We start from the raw sequence: 13,793 nt of genomic DNA on the forward strand, positions 1-13,793 counted from the left end.
TGATGGTGCACATTCAGCGTTTCAGGAACAGCTTCCCGTCTGCCATCCGATTCCGAAATGGACTTTGAACCCTTGGACACTACCTCACTTTTTTAATATATATTATTTCCGTGTTTTTGCATGATATTAAACTAATCAATTTTCCTGTACTGTAATTCATTTACTTATTTGTTTAATATTATTATTTTATTTTGTTCTTTTCTTGTTCTATGTCATGTATTGCATTGAACTGCTGCTGCTAAGTTAACAAACTTGATTCTTATTCTGATAATAAGGGTAATGACACAATAAGGGGATTGGGAAAATCAGGTTGGTGTTCAATCACAGTAGAGGGAATTTGTTGAACGCCTACGAGATGGCTTTTTAGAGCAGCTTGTGCTTGAGCCTGCTCGGCGAAAACCTATCTTTAGACTGCGTGTTAATTAATAGCCCTGATATCATAAGGGAGCTTAAAGTGAAGGAACCCTTAGGAGGCAGTTATCATAATATGATTGAATTCATACTGCAATTTGAGAGGGTGAAGCATTACTCACATATATCAGTATCCCAATGGAATAAAGAGATTTACAGAGACATGAGAGAGGACCTTGCCCCGGTGGATTGGAGGTTGATAATGGCAGGGATTACAGCGGAGTAGAGCAGATCTCACATTGACAGGAGTACCTATAAAGTAGGATACAAAAGGTTTTTTTTTTGGTTATATATAGAGTAAAAAGGAGGTGAGAGTTGATATTGAACCAATGTCAAATGATGCTGGTGAGATAGTAATGGGGGACAAAAAATAGAAGATGAACTTAATGAGGACTTCACATCTGTCTTCACTGTAGAAGATACTAACTATGTTCCAGACGCCTGTGAGTGTCAGGGAGCAGGAGTAAATGCCATTGTTAATAAAATAACAAAAAACTCTCGGCAAATTCAGATGTTTTAAGGTGGATAAGTCACCAGGACCTGAGGGTCTGCACCTCAGATTCCTGAGAGAGGTTGCTGAAGAGATAACGGTCATGATCTTTCAAGCTTCCCATTTCCTGCCCTGGGCTGTAGTACTCGCCCTATTGACAGCAAATTTCAATTCAGCCAATGTAAACTCATCATCCATGGCATCTCTAACACCTCTTGTTTCTCAACAATCTTCCTACTGTCCATCAAAATACACTCTCATCTCTTAATGCACTCATCCCCTATACTGTTGAGTCTGTGTTTCTTTGTAAACGCATTTCACGGACATTCTGCATTTTATTTGTCTGTTGCAGCCAAATTAATACTGGAATCTGGTTTTACCTCCGACACCATTCACTTTCTTCAGCATTCTCCTCAACACTGTCAGGACAGTTTCCCTCTCAAATGTTCTGTAAAATCTCTTCCAAGCTGCCCTGATAGCATTACTAATAACTCTCATTGCCATTGCTCGTTGCCTCTGAAAAGCCTCAGCAAAGCTTCTTGCATTAACCTACATTTCCACACACGAAATGCCCCACTCCAGTCTCTGATGGCCTCTGAACATTTCTGTGTCCAACAAGGAACACATTTCTTACCAGCTCTCCGGGACACCAAGGAATGGCTCAACGGGCAGGTCCACACACTTCAGAAATTACACTCTGATAGATTTCTTCCATAGTACTGCCGAGAGACAATTATTCAAATGATTTCTCACACTTAATGGAATTTTCCCCAGTTTCCCCTCATAAAACACCATTTAGTAACACAACTCAAATTCTGACAGCGTACTTTGACGCTTAGATTACAGAGGATTGGAAAATGATCACTCCCCATACCATTAACCCTTACATTCCAGCTACTGTCCAGCAAGTGGAGCACAGATAAGAGTCAAGTCCAAACAAGAACCCCACCTTTGGCAATATCCACTCTTACCTCTCTTCCATCATTTAAATAGGGTAAATCAGACTCTTCCAGAAACTCATCTGCTGCCGTCCTGTTAGCTTCTGTAGTCTTACTGACACCAAGACGACGATGTGCATTGAAGTCGCCACACACACAAAAAAAACAATAAGTTCACAGCATTCTCCCCAACCATTTGACAGATAACTTCCAATCCGGATTATAAAAAGTTCATAATTTTGATCCCACCGCATGGATACAATAATTTAATAATCATGCATTCATTTTTCTTTGGAAAAGGCAGAATTATTTCAAGTAAACCCTTTTTCACAAAGATGCCACTCCCTCCTCCACAGCTATGTGTCTATCATATCTCACATCATCATAACCCGGCATCTTGAACAATACATGTGATTGCAGCAAATTTCTTGTACACAAATAACACCCAAGGGAACACCAAAACAGTCTTTAAATTCCTATCATTTGACTAACAGTCTTGTTGCATTCCAATGAAGAACTGTGAGTTGATTGGAAATTATCCACGTATAGCACCCTGTGTACAATTACCTTCCCCCACCAGCTCATTTCCTCTACTATCATCCCCCAATCACTCTTCACCACCAACCCCTTCCCGATCACCCTCCACCATCAGTCCATTCCCTCTACAATCATCCTCCAATCACCCTCCACCACTAGACAATTCCCCAATCACTCTCCACCACCAGCCCATTCCCAATCACCCTCCACCAACAGTCCATTCTCTCTATAATCATCCTCCAATCACCCTCCACCACTAGACAATTCCCCAATCACTCTCCACCACCAGCCCATTCCCAATCACCCTCCACCAACAGTCCATTCTCTCTATAATCATCCTCTAATCACCCTCCACCACAAGACAATTCCCCAATCACTCTCCACCACCAGCCCATTGCTTCTACTATAATTACCCAATCACTATCTACCACCAGCCTATTCCCAATCACCCTCCACCAATAGACCATTCCTCAACCACTGTCCAATCCCTCTACTTTCATTTCTCAGTCATTCTCAACTAGCAGCCCACTCCGTCTACCACCAATTCTTAAATCTTCTCTCCAAAGTACTTCATGCACCTGTTCTGCAGGAACCTCCACTAATCCCAAACACTTTCATGCTGTATCCATCACTATTCTGAATCTATCCGATTTCTTTCTCGCCTGCACTCTTCCATTAGCCATAGCACACAATACCACAAGAAAATCTATTTTTACGAATCAACACTTTACGACATGCCTCATCTCCCACATTGCCCCCTTTCACATCTCTCCGTGGTCTTCCCCCATCTGAATGCTCGTAAGTGCCTGTTTTAATCCAACATCCACCATATGCAGAGAAATGAATTCTGGTGGATTCAGCAGGAGAAATGCTACTCGTTAGTTTCACCTTCTGAACATCTTGAGCCTTTTGTAAAGCTGGACAACCTAAATGAGCAGCTCTCTGAGCATGCGCACAGATACAGCATCTTGCAACAGCACTAACGTCACAATCCCCATATTCATGTTCACCTCCGTATTCTGCACATTGCAATTTCCCCCTGCAAGAAGAACGAACATGTCCCACCCTTGGCATTTAAATCAACGCAACGGCGGAGGGTCAACTGGTTTGACAGAATAACGAATGCAGCCTAAATTCATCAGAAAAGCACAACAGAACGGGCAAACACGTTCCCTTCTCTCAAAGTCTGTAATCTCTTAGCCAAAGCTATCTTACCCCCTCTCAGGTTGTCCTGCTATACTCCACACACAAAACACACGCAGGTACAAATGAAATAACATCCTGAATCTTCGTTTCTCCTACCAATGTACTGACAATTTTACTTCCGTCCAGAGTCTTCATTTTCACCAATTTCTCCTGTTCCTACACATGTAGCCTACAGCCGCTCATTGCTCAGACATACTACTGACGTTATCAATATCAATAACGAGAATACACATAGATTAAGATGTTAGCTGGCCTGTGCTGGCACCAGTGGGATCAGCAGTTGGTCTGCCACCTGTCTTCAGTAGAAAGAGAGATAAGAAAAACAATGGAGCAGCATTTGGAGATGTTAATGAAGGGACGGGAGAGTTTAACGGAAGGAGAGCTGTCAAGATCGGCTCCCCCTTTGAACCCTGAACTGTTTGAAGTGACGGACAGGCGATACCCCAGCAGGAGGATAAAAAGGGACAGGTTCGCTAAGGCAGGACACACACGACACCCCGAGGTAACGAGACCCTGGAAGCGGTGCATCTCCCACAAGTCGGTGGGAAGTTTTGGAAGGCCGGTCGCGGCACCAAACCATAGACGCACAGGGTGGAAAGGCACGATCAGCGGGAACCTGGTGTGTGTCCGCCCTTGCCTGGGTGCCAGGTTCACCGCAGAGAAACGATCGTATCTGGAAACGGAGGGGTCACGGTCGGTGACCTCAGAAGACATCACAAAGGGCTCGCCCGAAAGCTGACTACGAAGAATATCGAGGTCTGTGTGGAAGCCGTTTGAATATTCATTCGTTTTTGCTCTCTCTCTCCTCCCCCCCCCCCCCCATCTGTCCATCTCCCACGGCAGTGATTACTGCGAACTGAACTGAATTCAATTGAACTGAACTTTGCGTCACTTTGAAACTGGTCATTTACCCCTAGACGACGATAGAGCTTGATTGATGCTGTTATCCTAATTCTGTGTACATGTGTGATTATCATTGCTGAACTGTTGGCGTTTATTATCCTTTTGATTAGAGTACTGTGTTCCTTGTTTCTTTGATAAAACTTTCTTAGTTCTAGTAATCCAGACTCCAACTGAGTAATCCATTTCTGCTGGTTTGGCAACCCAGTTACGGGGTACGTAACAATAGCATTCGTTAATCTAACTGGATGGAGATGTTTATCACAATAAGATTTGAAACTAATCATTACCATGAAATCGACAGTATCTTCTACCCGAGTCCTTCTTCCCTTACCGGGCGTCCCTCCCCATCTGTCCCGACTCATTTTCCACTTATTTCTTGCCAAATCGATTCCATACTATCACTTAACTCCCCATATGCCGCATCTGACTTTCCCAACATTGGCACCCCTCAGTCACATTTTAGATTTTGCAAACCACCAGCCAGCCCCTGCCACTGTCGCCCCAACACTCTGCAGGTGTCTCCCCTGTCCTCCCCCGCAATTACGCGTCCAAACTACAACCGAGACCGGTCGCCTTCTTGGACCCAGTTCCGATGGCCGGGCCGAGGTTTCCCCCGGATTTCTCCGCTCCACCACCTCAATGTACCGCTTCGGGCCAGGGGCCTTCCCATTCCCAGCTGCTTTAAAGCCGCTGCTGCAACTGGGCGAGGGAATGGGACAGCGCATGTCTTTAGCTGTACACTGTCAATCAGGCCTAAGGGCGGAGCCTCGCAGCGCATGCGTGCGACTGTCGCCAAAGTGCGAAGCGCCTCCGGACCGTCCCCCAATTCGCTTTATGAGGGTCTGAGAAGAGGTTTTGGGGACTGCAGGTGGGACGGGCTCGCTTTAAGCCTGGAATTAAACATATCTGAACTTCGATCGTTCTCTGCAAATTGTTGCAGGTGTCCCTTTGCCTGTCTTCTCCACACAGTCACACAGACGCACTGAGGGAGACGGCAGGATTGCTGGGACCGTGCGGGAGTTGATATCTTACAGCAACAGCCCCGGTTTAATGTATTCGGAGTGACGGGGTGTGACTCCGAATGGCGCCCAGATACAGACTCGCTGAGGGAATGTTTGGGGAAATATTTTGAAACTCACCGTCGTCTCTTTTTCCTCGGAAACTCTCACGTTCTGAGCTCATTGCAGACTTGTTCCCTCGTCTCAAAGACCGATTTCAGCACCGTTTTTTTTTTTGGCTATTTTACGCTTGAAGCAGGAAATGGTCTCCCCAACGGGGAACTGAACCCCGGTCTCCCACGTGACGGGCGGGGATACTAACCACTGAACTAACGAAGAATATACAAGGATATGGAATCTGTCACACAGATTTCAGAGTACAGGAGAACTCACAGAGTCACCCTGACGTTTATTTGTTGAGTGTGGATCTGCCGCTTTTTACCCGTCCCCTCTCACTGTGTGACTGGAGGGTCTCAGGATTCTTTCGCGATTCAGTCACTTACTGTGTTCAAGGTCTGGCCGAAGGAAGGGATCCCATCAGCGTGTGGTTTGAAAGGACAATTATAATTAGGATTTGTTTTCCCATTTGCTGATGCGCGAGGCAGGACCCCATCAGTAGCCCTTCGACTCGTTCAGGAGTCTGCTTTAACCCAATCTGATTCCCGGAGTAGACTCAACGGGAACTCCGAATTGCTGGAGGATGGCGACATTAATGACCGGAATAGGACCTGCAGCAGAGTGAGGAATGATCCGGCAGGAAGCTGCTCCTTGACAGGTCGAGTCACATGGAAACATGGGAGACGCTTCACTACTCGAATCTCATACAACATCATGGAGTGATGGTGGTACAGACGATGTTTCTACACAGGCATATGAATATGTATGTGTGGAGCGATATGGAGAGAGGAACAAAGAGAACATCGCAGATGATCGAAAGCCAAGCAACACACACAAAATGCTGGAGGAACTCAGCAGGTCAGGCAGTATTTATGAACAGGAGTACAGTCGGCGTTTCTGGCTGAGTACCATCATCAGGACTGAAGAAAAAAAAGATGAGGAATCAGAGTTAGAAGGTGAAGGGAGGGGAGGAAGAAACACCAGATGATAGGTGAAACCAGCGGGTGGAGGGGGCCAGGGGGTGAAGTAAAGATCTGGAACGTTGACTAGTGAAGGAGGAGGTATTACCAGAAGTTCAAGAAATCGATGTTCCTGCCATCAGGTTGGTGGCAACCCAGACGAATGTAATGTGTTGCTTCTCCACCCTGAGTGCGGGCTCATCATGACAGTACAGGAGGCCATGGGCTGCCATGTGAGAAATAGAATGAGAAGTTAAATTAAAATGGGTGGCCACTGGGAGCCTTATGCCTTATGCCCCTAGGCCAGATTCGACGTAGCGGTAGTAGAAGACACCGGGAGATCTCGATTTTTCTGGTGGACGTAGTGCAGGTGCTCGGCGAAGCGGTCTCCCAATCTGAGACAGGTCCAACAGATATACAGCAGGCCACACCGAGAGAACTGGATACAGTAGATGACCCCGAAAGATTCACATCTCAAGTGTCTACTTACCTATAAGGACTGCTTGAGATCCAGAATGGTCGTGAGGGAGGATGTGTAGGGGCAGGTGTAGCACTTGTTTCACTTGCAAGGATAAGTGCCAGGCGAGAGATCAGCGGGGAGGGACGAACGCACACGGGATTCACGTAGGGAGCGACCCCTGCAGAAAGCAGAAAGTAGAGGGGGTTGGGAAGATGTGTTCGGTGGTGGGACTCCGCCGGAGATGACGGAAGTTGAAGAAAATTGTGCGCTGGAGGCGGAGGCTGGGCGAGGTAGGTGAGGAGAAGACGAACCCTCTCCCTGGTGGAGGACGCGAGGATGGAGTGGGGGGGGGGGAAGACGTGAGCAAAATGGAAGAGATTCTATTGACGGCAGCTTTGATGGTGCAGAAAGGGAAGCTCCTTTCTTTGAAAAAAGATAATATCTCCTTTGTTTTTTAACGAAACGCCTCACCCTGAGAGAAGATGTGGCGGAGACGGAGGAATTGAGAGAAAGGGATGGCATTTTTACAAGCAATGGGGTGTGAAGAGGTATAGTCCAGGTAGCTGTGGGAGTCTCTGTGTTCAAAATAGATATCGGTAGACACGGTGTCTTCAGAGATAAAGACAGAGAGATCGAGAAAAGGGAGGGAGATGTCCGATATGGGCAGATAGACTTCTGGGCTGTGTAGAAGTTGGAGGGAAAGCTAATGAAGTGGATGAGCTCCGCATGGTAGGCACGCTGTCTTCAGAGATAGGCTGGAAGATAGACTGCTCCACATAGCCGACAAACAGACAGGCATAGCTGGGACTCATGTTAGTGTCTATGGCTGCACCTTTTGTTTGAAGGAAAGGGAGGAATCGAAGGACAAAGTAGAGACAAGTTCCGCCAGACGGAGGTGCATGGTGGTATAGGAGATCTGGTTTGGACTGGTATCTAGACAGAAGCGGAGAGATTTGTGGCCTTCCTTGTCGGGGGTGGATGTCTATAGGGACTGGACATCCAGAGTGAAAATAATATGACCGGGGCCCTATGTGGCATGCAAAACGATTAGACTTCAACTGAAAGATCGAGGGCTCAAAATTAAATTAAATCAAAACCACGGCATTAGACCCGGCAATTCCGTTAGTTCCAAGGGTGTAGCTCGAGGAAACATACACTTCATGGTCAAAGAGAAGTGGATCTTACGTACTCCTGATAAAAAGATATAATGCACCCCGGGTATTCTCTCTTCTCATTCCTCTATCCGGCTGAATGTGTCGGACAGCACGTACTACAGCTCAAGGATACCTTCAGCTCCTCTGTTATGTCTATTGAATGGTGCCCGAGTAGAACAAGATGGACACTTGCCCTCGCAATCTACGCCGTTGTGATGCTGCACCTAATTATTTACCCGCACGGTGCTTTCTCTCTCTCTCTGTCACACTTTATCCTGCATTCTGGTTTTGTTTTACATTGTTCTCTCTCAATACACTGTGTAATGATTTGATCGCTATGAACAGTGTGAAAGAGAAGCTTTTCGCTGTATCTCGGTACATGACAAAAAGATTAAATCCCACTGAACGTGATGGGGCAGTAGCAGGGAACGCCGGTCTCCGGACAGCGCAGTGTTTCCCGGTGGGCAATACAACGCGCAGCAAAAGCTGCTGGATCACCAGCGTCCCTGGGTGGGCTCGAACCACCAACCTTTCGGTTAACAGCCGAACGCGCTCACCGATTGCGCCACAGAGACAAGCCGGGAAAGTCTGCCATTCCAACGTTAGAAGATGGTGACTGGCAATTGATAGTGTGACCCGGCTTTTCACAATCTGCATGAATGGTTTGCATCAGAGGTTAGCAGACAACGTGAAACAGAAAACGTTCGAACCAGAAACTTGTCAGAATTAGAAGGGGAAATAACAATAGATTCCCAGTGCATCGCCAAAAACTTCGGCCACGAGTACACAGTCCTCAAAGAAGGACATTTTACATGGGACGTAATCACTGTGTCCCGGGACGGATCAGGACAGCACCGATCCCGGGGTCGGAGAAACAGGACTGTTCTTGAACTAAAAGCCGAAACAGCCAGAAATACTCCGCAGATTAGGAAGCGACTGTGGAGGGAGATACAGAGTTCACGTTTCAGTTCGATGAACTTTTACAGCTCCGAGCTCGCAGTCAGACGGAAGGAGTCTCACGGAGTTTCTGCAGCGTGGCCTGAGCTGGGTGAAGGCACCGATTCCACTCGCCCTCTCCTTTCTGACTCTTTGAACTGTAATCCTTAAATCGAGCACAAGAAGAGCCTTTGTTTAGCATTTAAAATGTGGCAGAGGCAGATGGAGCAACTATTTCTAGAAACATTGTTCCACGTCACCGCGTGTTACGCTGAATAACTCGAAGATACAGAGTTGCAGAGGGGAGATTTATCGAAGCTGAACACAAAGTCCCGCCCTCTCGGAAGACTCTCCCTTCCCGGGGTCACTGCAGATCGACTGTTTCACATCGCCAAACAACCGATCACTTCAACCCCAAACTCGGATTTAACCTCTTTAACCCTTTTCAATTTGCTTTGAAAATTCGAGTTACAATTACATTTAATATGGAAAGAGCAAAACCATTTCCCTGACGGGGAAATTGACCCCGTCTTCCCAGTGCAGATGGGGATACTAACCACTAAACTAACGAAAATTCAGTGCGAAAGAGCGATCTGACATTGAGATTTCCGAGGAGAGGATACTTCACTGAGTCACCCAATGTTTGTTCGCTGACTGTGGCACTGGCGCATTTCACAGACGCGCTTTTTACTGTGCGACGGGAGAGACCTCGGAATCGTTTCCGATTCAGCTGTTCATTGCATAAAGTTTCCATCCCGGCAAGATTGTGTTTTGGGAAAGGGGACATTCGTCAACAGGATTTAACTGATGCAAGAAAATATTTTTCCAAATTTTCCACTTTGCCCACACTGGAAAGTCTGGCTCTATTTCTACTCCCTAAATATAGGTAGGCACTGATGCCCGCAGCATCAGTACTGAGGACTAAAAAATTATGGACAAGGGAGGTGCAGCGGCTCTTGTTGGAGAGCTTAAAATCTGTAGACAGGACTGTGTTCAGGGATTCATCTTCGAGTCCCAATGGGTTACGCCACAGCTGTCACTGACTTCATTAAAACCTGCGTGGATGAGTGTGTGCCTACGAAACCATATTGTACACACCAGAACCAAAAGCCTCAGATAAACCAGAAATGCTCATCTCCGATCGTTGCACACATGTAATTTAAAATCTTTCTTCATTTCTCCTTCCATTATTCATCTGAAAGCGGTGGATTCCCAAGTATCTGCGCATAATGTGACAGGTCGCGGGGTTAATACGCACTGATAAGTGATGAATACAGCAGAAGATGGTTTCGATCTATCGACCTGGAGGTTATGGGTTCCGCGGATCCGCTGAGACACTGTGCTTCACAGAGTAACTGGAATTGCTGTGCAATGAATGTTGCGCAATGTTATTTGAGTTTCCCCACGGATACAGCAAGGGCCCGTTCTTAACTCTCCCACATGTTACAGGCTTATCCCGTACTTCAATGAGGGAAATGAAGGCTGAGCGTAGAGTAAGTTCTTCATCTGTTTTCCGCTCATTTATAAAACATTCTGTGGAGATGCCGGGGATTGAACCCGGGACTTCATACATGCGAAGCATGCGCTCTCCCACTGAGCTACATCCCCGATGTCGAATTTGTGATGAAATCTTCAATCTGATCCCATAGATCATAAGGTACAGGAGCAGAATTAGGTTATGTGGCTCATCGAGTCTGCATCACCATCGATCATGGGGGTTGATCTATGTTTCCCCGCTTCAGTCCCAGTCCCCCGCCTTCTCTCATAGGCTTTGTTGCCTTGTCCAACCAAGAGAATATCTCGCTCTGCCTTCAATACCCCCAACGACCTCGCATCCGCCGATGCATGCGTCTGCATCTCTGCTTGAAATAGACGCCCCTCTCTCCTGGGACTGCGACCTCTTATCCTTAACTCCACCACCGTAGGGAATATCTTTTCCAACATCTACTCTGTCCAGGCCTTTCAACATTCGAAAGGTTTCAATAAGATCCCACCTAATCTTTCTAAATACCATTGAGTACAGATCCAGAGCTATCAAATGTTCCTCATATGATAACCCTTTCATTTCCGTGGTCATCCTTGTGAACCTCCTCTCCATCCTCTCCAATGCCAGCACATCTTTTCTGAGATGAGCAGCCCAAGACTTTTCAAAATACTTTTCCTTAAAGAAACCATACTTACTTTGTCTAATCTTGTCCTGTGTCACCAAGTACTCCATAACCTCATCCTTAATAGTAAATCTGAGTAGCAAATTGCAAAGGCTGGACGTTGAAAGATATAAAACAAAAGATGGAGTGTGTGATTGTGCCTTTCGAGTCTGCTCGGCCATTCATTGCAGTGGACAGGATGCGAATCTTCCCGAAGACAACCCAATGGATTTCCAGTCCAATACCTGAACCATTCGGCTACGATTACCATGTTCTCCACATGCGACAGGGTCAGCAGAGATCCGGAGTCAGAGAAACAGAGTTGATCCTGAACTAAAAGCGGAAACTGCTGGATATACTTAGCAGATAGGTCAGTATCTGTGAAGGGAGAAACAGAGTTCATATTTAGCTCAGTGACCTTCCACCCTGAACTCCATGCGGGCACTTTAGTGGAGAGGGACTCAATTATAGCGGCACAGGGTTTCTTCACATTGCGACCAAAAACCCCAAGATCGCCAGGTGGGCCTCAGCGTCAGAGACAATGGTGCCTGCCGTTTCCCCGCTGTCCTGGAGAAGGCGGAGTGGGGCTTGCTTCCTGAGCTACTGATCTACATGAGCTGAAGGGGATCTGAATGACGGAGCTCCAGGACGCTGGCCCGGCGCCCTGGCACTGATCGATATGGAAAGTCTACAGGTAGCAGGACCGGCGCCCGGACTTGTCCTCCTTTCTGATCTATCCGACAACCTGACTCGGCCGCTTCCGAGGGCCGTCACCAGATAACAATTTTGGTGTGGAATAGACTCACATCCAGTGGAAAACGAGTCAGGACGGCGGGTTCTGTGCTCCCAGCATTCCAAAATCTGATAAAAGCCAGATATAAGCAATTAATAGTGGGCAATAGGAACAGGAGAGCACGTTCAAAGTCCAAAGTAGTATCATTATCTAATTACGTATATGTCAACATCGACTACTCTGGCATTCATGTACCTGCTGGCTTTCAGAGTAGATCTGAACAATACAACAGCATCAATGAACAAAAAGCTACACATTAAAAACTATTAATTAATGGCCTTAAAGTTCTTCGCTTCCATCTGGATACCAGACCCAACCAGCTCTCCTCTGCCACTACGCATCTCCGTCTGGAGGAACTCAATAATTTCTCCTTCGACTCCTCCCATTTCCTTCAAACAAAAGGTGTAGCCATAAACACTGGCAGGGGTCCCAGATATGCCTGTCTGTTTGTCGGCTTCCAGGAGCAGTCTATCTTCCAGCCTACGTTGGTATCGCTCCATAATTTTCCTCCGCTACATAACCGACAGCAGTGCTGCTGTTTTCTGCACCCATGCGGAGCTCATCCACTTCATCAGTTTTGCCTCCAACTTCCACCCTGCACAACAATTTACCTGGCCCTTATCCACACCTCCCTCCTTTTTTTTATATCTTTGTCTCTATCTCTGAAGACAGCTTGTCTACTGATACATCTATTTTGAACACAGTGACTCTCACAGCTATCTGGACTATACCGCTTCCCACGCCGTTACTTGTGAAATGTCGTCCTCTTCTCCCAATTCCTCCGTCTCCCGCCGCGTCTGCTCTTAGGATAAGACGTTTCATTCAAGAACAAAGGAGATATCGTCTTTTTTTTTCAAAGAAAGGGTCCTCCCTTCCTCCACCACCAAAGCTGCCCTCAACGGAATATCTTCCGTTTTGTTCACGTCTGCCCTCATTTCATCCTCGCGCCCTCCATCAGGGAGAGGGTTCGTCCTGTCCTCACCTACCTCCCCCCAGCCTCTGCCTCCAGCAAACAATTCTATGTAACTTCCGCCATCTCCGCGGGATCCCACCACCCAACACATCTTTCCCTCCCCCTCTATGTCCTACTTTCTGCAGGGATAGCTCTCTATCTGAATCCCATGTAAGTTCATCCCTCCCACTGGCACTTATCCTTGCAAGTGAAGCAAGTGCTACACCTGCTCCTACACCTCCTGCCTCACTACCATTCAGAGTCCCAAACAATCCTTTCAGGTAAGGCGACACTTCACCTCTGAGTATTTGAAGGTCATCTGCTGCATTGAGTGCTCCCGGTGTGGCCTCCTATATATCGGTGACACCTGACACAGATTGGGAGACCACTTCACCGAGCACCTACACTCCGTCCAACAGAATAAGTGACATCCCCCTCTGGCCGCAATTTTAATTTCACTTCCCATTCCAATTCCGACATGGCAGCCCATGGCCTCCTGTATTGTCGCCATGAAGCTACACTGAGGTTGGAGGAGCAACACATTATATTCGTCTGGATATCCCCCAACCTGATCGCATGAGTATAGATTTCTCCAACTTCTGGTTATGCTCCCTCCTACACCAAGCCCCGGTCTCATTTCCCTCTCTGACCTTAACTCCTTACCCGCCAATCACCTCGCCCTGCTGTCCCTCCCCCTTTTTTCTTCCATGGCCTTCTGTCCTCTTGTATTAGATTCCCTGTTCTCCAGCCCAGGATCTCTTTCACAAATCAAGGTTTCAAGACTTTAATTCA

The 13,793-nt window shown here is 47.0% G+C and overlaps 2 non-coding genes across 2 annotated transcripts; both read right to left on the minus strand.

Moving 5' to 3' along the window:
* Nucleotides 1-8,674: 8,674 nt before the first annotated feature.
* Nucleotides 8,675-8,748, minus strand: trnan-guu (transfer RNA asparagine (anticodon GUU)). Its single transcript has one exon. It is a non-coding gene; the product is annotated as a tRNA-Asn (tRNA).
* Nucleotides 8,749-10,645: 1,897 nt separating this feature from the next.
* trnaa-cgc (transfer RNA alanine (anticodon CGC)) lies at nt 10,646-10,717 on the minus strand. The gene has a single exon. It is a non-coding gene; the product is annotated as a tRNA-Ala (tRNA).
* Between the last annotated feature and the right edge of the window lie 3,076 nt (nt 10,718-13,793).

This window comes from Mobula birostris, chromosome 28 (assembly GCF_030028105.1).
Source record: "Mobula birostris isolate sMobBir1 chromosome 28, sMobBir1.hap1, whole genome shotgun sequence".
Classification (NCBI taxonomy): domain Eukaryota; kingdom Metazoa; phylum Chordata; class Chondrichthyes; order Myliobatiformes; family Myliobatidae; genus Mobula; species Mobula birostris.